The sequence below is a fragment of the Bos grunniens genome, chromosome 27, assembly GCF_055505025.1.
Source record: "Bos grunniens cultivar Pamir isolate PY7600 chromosome 27, Bosgru_T2T1.0, whole genome shotgun sequence".
In the NCBI taxonomy this organism is placed as follows: domain Eukaryota; kingdom Metazoa; phylum Chordata; class Mammalia; order Artiodactyla; family Bovidae; genus Bos; species Bos grunniens.
The window spans coordinates 6,260,560-6,274,850 of record NC_141191.1 but is presented as its reverse complement, the minus strand read 5'-3'; the positions used below and the strand labels follow the sequence as shown (position 1 = coordinate 6,274,850).

At 39.6% G+C, this 14,291-nt stretch overlaps 1 long non-coding RNA gene across 1 annotated transcript in view; it reads left to right on the top strand.

The window, feature by feature from the left end:
* Positions 1–14,291, top strand: part of LOC147343421 (uncharacterized) — a 64,772-nt gene that overhangs the window by 12,911 nt on the left and 37,570 nt on the right. The window lies entirely within an intron of this gene.

The window sequence follows — 14,291 nt, the reverse complement described above, 5'->3', positions numbered from 1 at the left end:
GGCCTGGTGTGCTGTAGTCCATGGGGTCTCAGAGTCAGACACGACTGGGCAACTGAACACACCGCCTCTTCAGTGGTATGCTTTTGTTCCTAGTTTGTCATTCTGTGTTTTTCTAGTTCTATTTTTTAAAAAACTGGACTACAGTGCCCCGGATTTTATCTTGATTGACTACAGTCTAAATTGAATTTCTTTTCAGATTGATGGAGATGATATGAAACAAGGTAGGGATTCTTTATCTTGTAAGGAACAAATTTACATGCTATTAAGTTTCAGAATAGGTCTCTTGGCTGTCCCTAATATTATTGATTTCAGCTTTCTTTGTCTGTCCCATACTAGATGATGAATTTATAAAGGAAAACAAAAGCACACACTTTCCCTGCCTATACCAAAGCATTTTCAAGGCAGTCTGCAGCTTATATCCATAGAGTAATTTCAGATAGTACAATATTCATCGTTTAGATATCCAGTGTTAAAATGGCACTTTGCAAATATTTTCTAGCTGCTGAAATTACAAATATGCATGGTCTTGCCTGGAGAATTCCACAGACAGAGGAACCTGGTGGGCTCCAGTCTTTGGGGTGGCAAAGAGTCAGACATGACTGATCGACTAAGCACAGCACAGTGCTGCTACTAGTCAAAATGGACCCCAGGTATGACACATGTGGAAAGGAAACTTTGTGAATAACTGGAGCTCCACCAAGGGGATGAAACCCTCATGCCATGTGGAATACAGTCGCCTTGTGAGGTGTCTGTGCATATATGTTCATGCATGTGCTTTGTATGTAACTTCTATTACAGCCTTATTAAAGCATTGTGAAAGCCTTCGACTGTGCTAATGGAAATCTTCTATATATTGTTTTAAATCCATATTTCTGGCTCATTTGCTACTTTTTTTTGCCTTGTGCCAGTCTGTTTTGGAAAGGTTTTGGCTTTTTATAAGGATTTTTCAAGACTTCTTCCAAACATTCCTCAGTCTTTGTGTTCAAAGGCTAAATTTTAATTATAATCTTTATCAGCACTTATTAAAGGAGTTGCTTTTCATTAACAAGCACTGTGGCTTTTCTCACAATTATTCTCTTGGAAAGAGCTTCTCCTCTAGGTGCCTGGTGCTTCAGCTTGCCTGTGAGTTGGTATGTCTGCTCAGAGGTCTCTGTGTCCTTGGATGTCTACCTTTAAAAACATTGAAACAATTTAAAGTGCTGCAGCTTTGAGTTGGAGGATACTTTTAGATTGAATTAAAGCAGGAGTTGGCAGAATAATGGGCTTCACCATATGTCCACTGTAACCTGACCGAACATCTAGCTGCAGTAGCCTGGAGTTTTGCAAGATGATGATTGTGTATCAAGTCATGATTTCCTTGTCAATGGATGGTTGTTTGTGGATATGTAGCTGTGGCTGAGAGTTAGACCATAAATAAGGCAGAGCACCAATGCCTTTGAACTGTGGTATTGGAGAAGACTCTTGAGAGTCCCTTGGACTGCAGGGAGATCCAAACAGTCCATCCTAAAGGAAGTCAACCCTGAATATCCATTAGAAGGACTGATGCTGAAGCTGGAGCTCCAATATTTTGGCTACCTGATGTGAAGAGCTGACTCATTGGAAAAGACCCTGATGTTGGGAGAGGTTGAGGGCAGGAGGAGAAGGGGACGACAGAGGATGAGATGGCTGGATGGCATCACTTATTTAATGGACATGAACTTGGGCAAACTCCAGGAGATGGTGAGAGACAGAGGCCTGGTGTGCTGCAGTCCATGGGGTCGCAAAGAGTCAGACACAAAGAGTCAACACAGTTCAGTTGCCAACAACAAAGCTGTGGCTGCATTTCAGACTCTGATTTGTGTAGGTATATGTGTGACTGTATGTGTGGGTTAAGGGATTTTTTAAATTCATGATATAGGGGCCCAAGGCAGATGATGTAACAGGCTCAAAGAGAAAGTCAAAATAGTCGAATTTATAAAAGGGAATGTTTATTTGCTTTTTATTAAAGTATAGTTTATTTACAATATGTAAGTTTCAGGTATACAGCATAGCACTTCATTTATATATATGTGTGTGTATATATTTTTCTGTTTTAGATTCTTTCCCCTTAATTGCACAATATGGAGTGTTTGTTCCCTGTGGTATCCTGATGCTGCTGCTTAGTAGCTTCAGTCGTGACCGACTTTGTGCGACCCCATGGACGGCAGCCCACCAGGATCCTCTGTCCATGGGATTCTCCAGGCAAGAGTATTGGAGTGGGGTGCCATGCCCTTCTCCAGAGGACCTTCCTGACCCAGGGACAGAACCTGGGTCTCCTGCAGTACAGGCAATAGGGAGGGCACATTGTATGCTTATGGCTGATTCATTGTTGTATGACAGAAACCAACACAACTTTGTAAAACAGTTATCCTCCAATTAAAAAAAAAAAAAGAATCCACTGCAAAAAAAATTATCCTTTCAAATGGAGCTTATGAAATTTATTCAAATATTTTATTATGAATTAGAACCATGAGATTTTATTCTTTTTCAAATCTCATTTTGAAACAAGAAAATAGGTTTTCTAATGAAGAAACCCATTGACCTTTGAATTAAAGCAAGATGCCATGAATGGTCAATAATCTTCCATGATGGCATTCTCAATGAGATGCTTTTCATGAAATAAAAATTGTATTAACCAAGGTTAATCTCCATCTGCAACTTACCTTCATTTTCTTTGAAGTACTTATGTATTCTGTATCTTTTCTATTCAGTATCTGTATGATTTTACTGTATATAGGCTAGCTTCTCTTTCTTAATACTAATTTTATGAGTTTACTCGAACAATAGAAGCAGGAAGTTGGTGATATTTAAAACCTCTGTTAATGCATTCAGCAGCATTTATTGGGCCTCACTGAGTACCAGTCACTGTGGTAGCTGTCTAGGTTATAAGTGTAGCTCGTGCCTTTGACGTGTTCTCAAGGACCTAACGGTCTGGTAAGGAAAAGTGACATGGACACAGTTACTCTCAGTGTGGGTGGATATTAATAAGGTGAATTAGCAGTGACGCGGGGCAGAGGGAGGAGTAGTAGGAAACTTCAACGAGGGGACAGGTGAAAACGTGCATTTTATGGATGGTGGAGCTGCGGAGACATGAAGGCGTGACGTGGACACACACCACAGCGTGTGTGAGGCAGCCTGTGTTCTCCACCGAGGCTGGAGCTGGGGGGTGTGGGGCGGGGCTTCAGCAGAGGAGGGACTGCTTTTAGGAGAGGATGGAGGGGGAGGCAGGTCTGATCTTGGAAGCCGGAGTGCCGAGCTGAGGAGTTTGGACTTTATGCTGTAGATGGAGGGGAAGGCGCTGGAGTGTTTTAAATAAGGAACTGTCACAACAAGCATGTGTTTTAAACATTTGACTCTGCCTGTTGTGGTTACTGGCTTAGAAGGGACCACAGATGGAGGCAGTTTCTCACGCTGGCTCACGCTAGAGGCAAACAGCTTACCGGAAGCAGTGGGCGTGGGGATGGAGATAAGGCAGTCTTAGGGCTGGGGGATGTTGAGATGCAAGGATGTGTTGGCCACTGGATTTAAGGACATGGTGGAGTCTAGGTTTTTGATGTCACTCTAGGGGGAGTGACAGGTCGCCTGTGCCACACAACTCTGTGTGTGTGAGTTCAGTCATGTAGTTGTGTCTGACTCTTTGTGACCCCATGGACTCTAAGCCGGCCAGGATCCTCTGTCCATGGAATTTTCCAGGCAAGAATACTGGAGTGGGTTGCCATTTCCTCCTCCAGGGGATCTTCCCTATCCAGGGATCAAACCCACATCTCTTGTGTCTCTTGCATTGGCAGGTAGATTCTTTACTACTGTGCCACCTGGGAAGCCCCTACACAACTCTGCTGCTGCTGCTACGTCGCTTCAGTCGTGTCTGACTCTGTGCGACCCCATAAATGGCAGCCCACCAGGCTCCCCCGTCCCTGGGATTCTCCAGGCAAGAACACTGGAGTGGGCTGCCATTTCCTTCTCCAACTCTAGGGGACCATTTAATACACACCTCTAGGGGACCATTTAATACTGCCCGGTATGTGAATGGTACCAGGGAGTTAGAAGAGCCTTATACAGCTGTACATAGTGGCCCTGAATTTGAATGACACAATTCAGAAAAAGAAAACATCAGTAAAAGAGATTTGGCAATAGGTAGTACGTTCAGGTTTTGGACTTGATAACCTTTTGTTAATCATATGCTGTGGTTAGTCGCTTAGTCCTGTCCAACTCTTTGCGACCCCATGGACTGTAGCCCACCAGGCTTTCCTGTCCACGGGATTTCCCAGGCAAGAATACTGGGGTGGGTTGCCATGCCCTCCTCCAGGGGGTCTTCCCAACCCAGGGATTGAATCCAGGTCTCCCGCATTGTAGTTGGATTCTTTACTGTCTGAGCCACCAGGAAAGTCCAAGAATATTGGAGTGGGTAGCCCATTCCTTCTGCAGGGGATCTTCCTGATCCAGGACTTAAACTGGGATCTTCTGCATTGCAGGTGGATTTTTTACCAGCTAGCTACCAGGGAAGCCTGTTAATCATATAAACAACATACAATTTTTGCAGTACATTGTTGTATTTGATGCTATTGGAAACCTCGGTTGGGGGTCTCCCTTGTGGAGCTAGATAGCACTGCCCAGGTCGCAGATGGTTATAGGGGTCTGAACAGGAGAAGAAGATTGTGAAAACCACCTAAACATACAGAATGATGGTCTGTATATCTGAGTGACAAGTCTGTGCAGCCTTGGCATCTGCCTGTGTCTGTGGGGGACTCCATGAGTCAATCTCTCTTTGACTCTAAGCTCAAAGTCCATCTTGGAATCATTCTCAGCTCAGTGTTATATGAAACATTTTTTGTAACTAAGTGAGAAATCAAAATGTTTCAGGTCCATTTTGCAGTAGACTGGTGCATGATCATCCATCTTCAAAAACAGTGTATTTCTAAGTTTCTTATTACTTCATATTGTCAAAAAAGTTCAACCTCACCAGCTAACTGTTTTCAGTGAAGTAGAATTTACTATCCATTGTATGACTGTTTTTGCCAGTGTATTATGAGTAATAGTTATTATTTAGACAGTGTGCTCAAAATTCTTATGTGAACATTAATCAGTTTTTAAAAGTAACACATTTCTTCATTCTTTTTTTTTTTTTTAAAGAACTTCCAAGGGTAATACATAGCTTCAGGAGTTTAGAAACATTTGAATTTCCACCTCGTAAGCGAAGAATATGATGACATCATGAAAACATGCTCATAAACTGACTTCTTAGAATTCTGCCGTGTATTACTCTCCATCAAGTGATTGTCTGGGTCACGGTAGAAGGAGAGAAAGGTAACTCCAGAGCAGTTCTCAAATTTTGTGCAACCATGTCTGTAAGATAACATATTAAATCCATCATAAGGGAAGAAAAGGAAGGACAGTCTTTGCTTAGGGTGTATACATACCTTGATTCTCTGAACCAGGCCTCTGGTTGGCCCCTTGTGTCTTGAGGGCAGAGGAACATATACTTATGTAGCTAGAAGCATCGTCAGATAGTTTTTAGCCTTAAGATAGATCACAAGATGATTGTGATTCTGGAGAATTCATTTATATGAAAAAAAATCCCATCATTCATCCAAGGTCAAAATTTATGTGGTGATAAGCATAAGAACAGGACAATGTATGCTGAATTTAGTCACAGAACTAAAGAACTTTCAGTATTTAAAAAAAAATATGACAAAATATGCTGCCCTCTAGATAATGCTTCATATGATTCATGGTGCTTTCAATTGAGTCACACAGCTATGGGATGAGGTATTATTATACATACTTCTACAGACTTGAAAGTCATTCACTTAGTGACCCAGGGACATCAATCAAGAGATTTGATGAACAAATTCAAAGTGATGTAAATCCATTTGCCTTTAATGGCTCTATCGCTTACACTTCAAATACATACACACAGAAATGCATGTATACATGTAAATACAGGTGGGTGTGCAGATGGTCAATGGATAGATGGGTGGGTGTGTGAATGGAGGGTCAGTGGATGGATTACTGGTTGTGACACAAACCACTGGAAGCTGCCTTGTTGCACTGGGTCTCTCACTGTCAGCTATTGCACAAAATGAGGGAAAGGGAGGTTTAAGACTTGCTTTTTCACTTAGTAGTGTTTTTTTAATGAAGAGATGTTCTTAAATTGATATTGTCAATTACTACCTTTGTTTATGTTTATTGTTTATGTATTCTGTTGAAAATTTTGGCATTCACCACATCACTTTGCTTCTGTGTTTGGGTCTAGAATTCCCTTGGAAATTATTTTTCCCACCAAGGTATAGGAGTCAAAGTTATTTTTTTTTCCTTTTTGTCTGTATGTGTTGGCTCCAGAACCATTTATTGAAAAAAATCACTCTTTCTCCACTGCACTTCTCCTAGAGTTTTGTCAAAATATAGGAAGCTCTTTGGTGAAGGCCAGTTTGGGGGTTATTTATCATATTTGTTAGATCTATTTTTCTGTGTAGAGATCATGCATATCTTCTGAAATCTGATACTTTTCAGATGCTATTGTAATGAAGATATTTAAAATTCTTTTCCAGTTTGTTCATTGAGTAGCAATAACTGATATTTTTAAAAATAGCATTCAAAGACTGCTAATTTTTTTCACTAATCCTAATACTTTGTTTCTAGATTCCTTTGGATTTTCTGTAAAGAAAATATCACATGGGGAAAATGAGTAATTTTTTCCCTATTTGCAGTCTTCAGATTTTCCATGTTACTGCCTTAATACATTGGCTATCCCCTCAGTAAAGTGTTAAATAGTAATAGCAGTGGTGAGTGTCATGATACATTCTCAGTGAGAAAGCTTTTTATGTATAATTCATCAATGAGTATGCTGCAGTCTGTAGGCATTTTTCTGCATATTTTTTTTACCAGATTAAATAAATTACTTTTTATTCCTTGTCTGCTAATTTTTAAAACCATAACTGGGGTTTGAATTTTATCAAATGCTTTTTCTGCAGTTATCAAGTTGATCACCATGATAAATTTGGGAAGTCCTTTTTATTCCTTCCAAATTAACTGAATAACTTTAATTAGAGTGGCATTATTTTTAGTTACTGGAGGAATTTACTGATGAAGACACCTAGAGTTTTGTTTTTGAAAATATTTTTAACTACAAAGTAATTTTTAAAATAGCATTATAAGCAATCACATCTATTTCTTTTGTGTCTTATTTTATAAATTATATTTTTCATGGAATTTAGTTCTTTCAAGCAGTCTTCAAAACTCTATGCTTGAAGTCATTTATAATAGAACTGTTATATTTTAGTATTCCTTGGACTTCTAGTGATACTCTCTTTTCATTCCTGATATTATAATGTTTTTTTTTTCCACTTTTATTCAATATTTTTCTTGCTAGATGTTGGGATTCCCTGATAGCTCAGCTGGTAAAGAAATGTGCCTGCAATGCAGGAGACCCTGGTTCAATTACGGGTTTGGGAAGATCTGCTCAAGAAGGGTTAGGCTACCCACTCCAGTATTCTTGGGCTTCCCTGGTGGCTCAGCTAGCAAAAACACTGCCCGCAATATGGGAGACCTGGATTCGATCCCTGGGTTGGGAAATTCCCCTGGAGAAGGGAATGGCTACCCACTCCAGTATTCTGGCCTGGAGAATTCCATGGACTATATAGTCCATGGGGTCACAAGAAGTCGGACACGACTGGGTGACTTTCCACTTTCACTGCTACATGTTTACTGGTATTATTTTTTTTCTCCTAAAGAACCAACTTTAATCTTTCTTGAGAGCCTATTTTTCTTCTGAGATTCTCCAAATTTTCATTGTTTTTCTCCATCAAACATATTCATCATAGTTACTTTAAATCCTTTTAAGTTTCATATCTGAATGAAACATAAATCTATTTCTATTATTTTTATTGATGGGTTGGTTTCATGTTGTTTTATCTTAGTGTGCTTATTCATTTTTATTGAATGAGAAAGCTCTTATAAATAATATAGAGGATCCCTGCTTTATCCTCTTCTAGGGAGAAAGAATGGTCGAAATTAGGAGCTGGACTGGATGGCAGGTGGGCCACACTCTGGACAGGGTGATGTGCCATTCCTCGCAGGTGCTGGGGCATAGAGACATGCCACCTGGGGGCCAAAAGCCTCTTCTGTTTGCAGGCTGTCTCTTGAACTCCAGTTTTTGTCTCTGTCGCACTGTGAGAACTGGAAAACTCCACTTGCTTTGCAAAGCCTATCCCGTTAGAAATATAGTTTCCTGTCCAGGCAGTTTCAAGGTACAGGAGATGTTTTGGGGGAAAATGCCCATGCTTTTGTACATCTGTCAAGCATTCATTTTTTGTCTTTCTGGCCCTGGAGGATGGTCAAAAATTCTGCTGGTTTGTCAACTCTGCAGGGGCAGCAGCCCCAAATTCTTATCATTTTGCTTTGCATCTAAAACTGGCAAGTACTCAGGCATCCTGTGAGTTCACAACATTGGTTAGGATCTGAAGTCCACTAATTCTCACTTTGCGGCATTTCTTCTGTGCTTTCAAATAGGTTTTTTTTTTTTTTTTTCTTTTGTGGGGAGAATAGTTCATTTTATTTTCTAGTGATTTAGGATTTCCCACAATTTGCACCACTCTCCCTAGAAGCAGAAATATATTGTCTTTCAATATATCTCTCAATTTTATTACTAATGTTTTATTGAGGATGTTTTTCCTTTATCATGCCCTCATCAGATTTTAGTAATGAGCTCCTCTGGCCTCCTAACAAATTAAAATTGGAATTTGTCCACCTTTTTTTAGTTTCTGTAAATGTCTGTCTTTATTTCTTCCTTGAAGTTTTGGAGGAATTCACCAATGAAGCCATGTAAGCAAAGAGTTTTCTTTTTAGAGAAGCCTTTAGTTCTATATTTAATTTTTTAGTACACAGAAGAAAATCTCATTAAAAATTCTTAAAATGCTTAGTTTGGTTATTTGTGTTTTCTAAAATTATAGTTGTCAATTTTACCTAAATGTTTTATTTACTGGCAAAGAATTGTTCATATTCCTATAAAAGATATTATATATGTTGGATCTATACTGTTGTTTTTTCCTATTTCCTGATATTGGTACTGTTACCTTTTAGTTTTTTATTAGTCTTACTAAGGGTTTATTTATTTTATTTAAGAAAAAAAAACCATCAGTTGAGCATTGCTGCCTTTTTCTAGGCTATATTTGTTTCCTACTTCATTAAACTTTGTTCTTTACAATTGCCTTGTTTTGGTTGCAAACACAGGTTAGTGGAGGGAAGATCTTTTTGTTCCAAGTGTGCATAGAGACCTGTGAGGAGGTGGGAATTTAGGTAGCATGGTGGGGGTGGGAGAAGCCTCTTGTCCTGGTTTATCTGTGTTTATAGTGGCTCAGATGGTAAAGAATCTGCCTGCAAAGCGGGAACTCTGGATTCAATCCTTGGGTCAGGAAGTTCCCCTGGAGGAGGGCATGACAACCCACTCCTGTATAGGGCTTCCCTTGTGGCTCAGTCATGAAAGAATCCACCTTCAATGCAGGAGACCTGGGTTTGATTCCTGGGTCAAAGGAAACGGCAACCCACTGCAGTACTCTTGCCTGGAAAATCCCATGGATGGAGAAGCCTGGCGGGCTACAGTCCAAGGGGTTGCAAAGAGTGGGACATGACTTAGCAACTAACACTTCCACTTTTTCACATTAAAAGTAGGTCCTGGCGTTTGTCTGGTATCATTTATTTCCCCGGGTAGGGTGGTTTTGGGGGCTGTCTGGAAGTTCAGCTTCCTCCCGCTCCTTCTCCCACACCTCAGGTCTCACTGTTTAATCCAGGAACACAGGGGCAAGACCTGTGAGGGCTTATGCAGGAGAATTAAATTCCCATTAACTTCCTGTTTGGACTGTTATAGACAAAACTGTTGTGAAATTCTCTCTCAACTGCATTGTTCCTAGATGTTTAAAATGAAGTGTAGGTACTTAGCAGCTCTGAGTATGAAGACAGAAAACTGAGCAACAGGGAGCCACACGTCCTCCCTTAGTTCTGTCTGGAAAAAGCAAATGAAGAAGTATGGTGTGGTCAAAATAGAGATGTGGCATTATTCAGCTCACTTGATTGTGTAAATTTACATAACTATTGACAGAATTAAAGTTTAGAAACCGTGTGGAAGAAGTTGTGGAAGGTACCTCCTGGTAAGAATCACAGTGCAAACCCAAGTCTGGGAGCCTGTAATAAATACGTTTTTTTAAAAAAAATATTTCTTTGTAAACTGTGTTTTAGGATCACAAACAACTATGTAAACAAAGTTGCTTACAAATAAAAGGCATCAACTTAAGTTTCTTCTTCAGACATTTGGGTAAATTATAGTCAAGGAACTGGATACGATATTTTCAGTAAATCAACTTTGATATCCACTTGCCAATTCAATCCCAGAAGAATCAGCAAAGAGTTCTACCAATGCTTAATTAAATATTTGGCTTGTTTATTTTTGCTGGCTTAGGAGTGAAAGATGAGTTAAGTGCGGATATTTTCTGTTAAATATGTGTGATATCCTCATTAAAATAAAGTATTATCACCATAAGATGCTCCTTACCTTGTGTAGCTTTGTTTTGGTGCTATGGAGAGTTGGGTAAAAAAAATCTCTCTAAAGAAAAATTCTCCTAAAATCTCAAAATCTATTTAATAAATATTGAAATTCTGAAACAATACACTGTTTAATATGCGCTATTTATTTTGATGTGGAATTTATGCAGTGAGTAGGTGAATTAAATAATTATGTCTATGGAAACATGGCCTATGAATTTGAAAATATTCTGTATGGTGTGAAAAATAGGAGCTCCAAAATAAAACTGCTCTCACATCGTCTTAGTGAGAGGAAATTTATTTCATTATAATAAATTGTTCTGTGAGTGGAGAATATTGCCAAAATTTTTTGGCTTCTCTTTGGGGTGCATACTCATATAGTTGTTTTTATGATCCTGTAACAATATTTTTTCCTTCTGTTTTAGTTAAAGGATTGTCAGGTTCTCATTAAACTCAGATTCCAATTTCTAGGTTGAGCCTGTTTCATCTTGGCAAATCAACAAGTACAGATCCTATCATAAATAAGTGTTGGTTAAAATATTCTGCTCTGCAGAACATGACATGGGGTTCTTGGCATCTGTACTCTCAACTCCATTTAATGCTACTTCTGGGTAGTTTGGATTGTAGGGGGCTGTGCTGTGTTGAGTGTGTGTGTCTGTGTGAAGGAGAAGGGTAGGAAAGAGGGTTTTAGAAAATTTGTATGGATGTTGCATTCTAAATCAGTGATAGACAGTTCATGTGGTACAATGGAAATCAATTTAAACAAGAGCACATAGAGGAATAATTAATAAAGTATTTGGTGAGGTAGCAGAACTCAGTTGCCTCTGTTAAAAATCCAAATTACTTTTTTTCCCTATGAATTCTCATTTTGAAGGTTGAAATAGAGTACATAAACTTTAATATTATTGCATGCATAATATTAAATTTTAATATTATTAGATTATAAGAGTGCTATTTTCCTTCTGAATTCTCAAAATGCTGGTTCAGTATAATGAAGCAACCTCATCTTCTTTTGTGTCTCGTGTAACATATTGAGAATACGTCACGCATGAAGCCTTTTCACCTCTTGAGGAGGGATTAGTTACATTCAAGATGCTGTTTTGACTGGTATTGCCAAGGGACTGTAGTTGGTTCATAAAAAGAAAATTATTGGGTGTTAGAGTATATAAAGAATGGAGATGAGAGAAGAAATGCCAGGGGCATCTGTGGCATCTGCTGGAGTCCCTTGGGGCAAAGCAAATAGCAACAGTGCAAAATACTGGATCACTTTCAGAGTTCCAAATTGTATGGCACCATGCTCCAGGGGGCTGTAACTACCTAGACATCTGCTGGGTTATAACTGCAGCCATCAGATGGTTCCTAAATTACATCGAGGACAGCTTTATGAGGCAGCGAGTGAAAACCCAACCTGAGGTGAAGTCATTCTGACCTGGCTTGAGAACAGGGGGGTGTGCCTCCAAGGTTCAGGGGCCCGCAGAGAGCTGGGTGCAGATCTGGCTCACGAGATGAAGGCTGATGCAGCTGCTGGAACAGAGGTGTGTTTGAAGCAAATACATTCACAGAACAAATTTCTTTGACAGTTTCTAAAAGCAAACAGACCAAAAACCAATGCATCTGTGGGAAATCTTGATGAGTGACAGCAACTGCATTTCTCATGGGAGAGGATTTTGAGTGTTAACTCAAATTTTTAAGAAAGTATATGAAGACTGAGGAAAGTAATTGTTGAACAATTTAGAAGTAAAATGCTAAAGTATAGTTTCTGTGCTGTTTTCCCCTGTGAGTCCTTATGTATGGGCCAAAGGAATATAACACCTCTTCAGAGGTTAAAACACAAGGAAGAGCAGGCAAGTCACTTGTGTATCAGTGACTGTCTAGCTATCCACTACACTTCTTTCTTCTCTGGTCATACAGTTACTGTACATATTATACTCCCTTCTCAGGGGTGCGCATCATATAGCTGATTTCCACACAGTAGAATGGACTAGAAGTGATGGACCTGATTTTTCCAACTATTGGCCAAATGCACTGACTGAACCCTAGAGGACGTTCTGAAACAGAAGGATCCAGGGTCTTCTCATGACTAGATGGAAGGCTCCCTGACAACCATGGACACTCTTTTTGAATTTCTTGTGGGAAACAAGTAAACCTATTATGTTAAGCCTCTGAGATTTTGGAACACGTACAGATTGTGATGGCTAGCATGTTTCTGATGAATGATTCTTAAATCAGAGTTGCATGAGTAAGCATAAAGTTTAAAGAAAAGAAACAAATCTAATAAGGAATCAGTTTTTTTTTTTTTTTTTTCTATTATACAGTAAGTTGGCTTCTGGCATTGGAGAAGACATTTGCAGAAATCAGTTTAATGAGTTACTATAGAAATGAAATGAAAAGGACGTCTTTTTTGAGTGTTAGTTCTAGAAGGTCTTCTGGGTCTTCATAGAACCGTTCAACTTCAGCTTCTTCAGCATTACTGGTCGGGGCATAGACTTGGATTACTGTGATATTGAATGGTTTGCCTTGGAAACGAACAGAGATCATTCTGTAGTTTTTGAGATTGTATCCAAGTACTGCATTTCATACTCTTTTATTGACTATGATGGCTACTCTATTTCTTCTAAGGGATTCCTGCCCACAGTAGTAGATATAATGGTCATCTGAGTTAAATTCCCCCATTCCAGTCCGTTTTAGTTCGCTAATTCCTAAAATGTTGATGGTCACTCTTGCCATCTCCTGTTTGACCACTTCCAATTTGCCTTGATTCATGGACTTGACATTCCAGGTTCCTATGCAATATTGTTCTTTACAGCATCAGACTTGACTTCTATCACCAGTCACATCCACAACTGGGTGTGTTTTTGCTTTGGTTCCATCTCTTCATTCTTTCTGGAGTTACTTCTCCACTGATCTCCAGTAGCATATTGGGCAGCTACTGACTTGGGGAGTTCAACTTTCAGTGTCTTGTCTTTTTGGTGTTGGAGAAGACCCTTGAGAGTCCCTTGGACTGCAAGGAGATCCAACCAGTCCATCCTAAAGGAAATCAGTCCTGGGTGTTCATTGGAAGGACTGATGCTGAAGCTGAAACTCCAGTACTTTGGCCACCTGATGTGAAGAACTGACTCATTTGAAAAGACCCTGATGCTGCGAAAGATTGAAGGCGGGAGGAGAAGGGGACAACAGAGGATGAGATGGTTGGATGGCATCACCGACTCAATGGACATGAGTTTAAGTAGGCTCTGGGGGTTGGCAATGGACAGGGAGGCCTGGCGTGCTATAGTCCATGGGGTCACAAAGAGCCGGACATGACTGAGCGACTGAACTGAACTGATAGAAATGAAATAACCTATAAGAATTTCACTACAAGTTAGTTATTAGCTGATTTGGGTAACTCAGGAGCTCGGAAAACAAATGGGTTATTATGTGCTAGTTAAGTTCTGTCAATAATATTAAAAAGCAATAAAAAGGCACAAGAATTCTCTCCATAAATTAAACATTTTGTTTGGAATTTGTTGTTGTTTAGTCACTCAGTCATGTCCAACATCATGTCCGACTCTGACCCCGTGGACTGCAGCATGCCAGGCTTCCCTGTTCTTCACCATCTCCTGGAGCTTAAAACCGCTTCACAAACTAGAAATTTTGCTGTTGTAAGACACTTGAGATTCTTGCAGTTTTCACTGAAATCATATTAGGAAGCAAAGTGTTTATATCTTGCTAAAAACATGTGATTTATTCTGGAAGCAGTG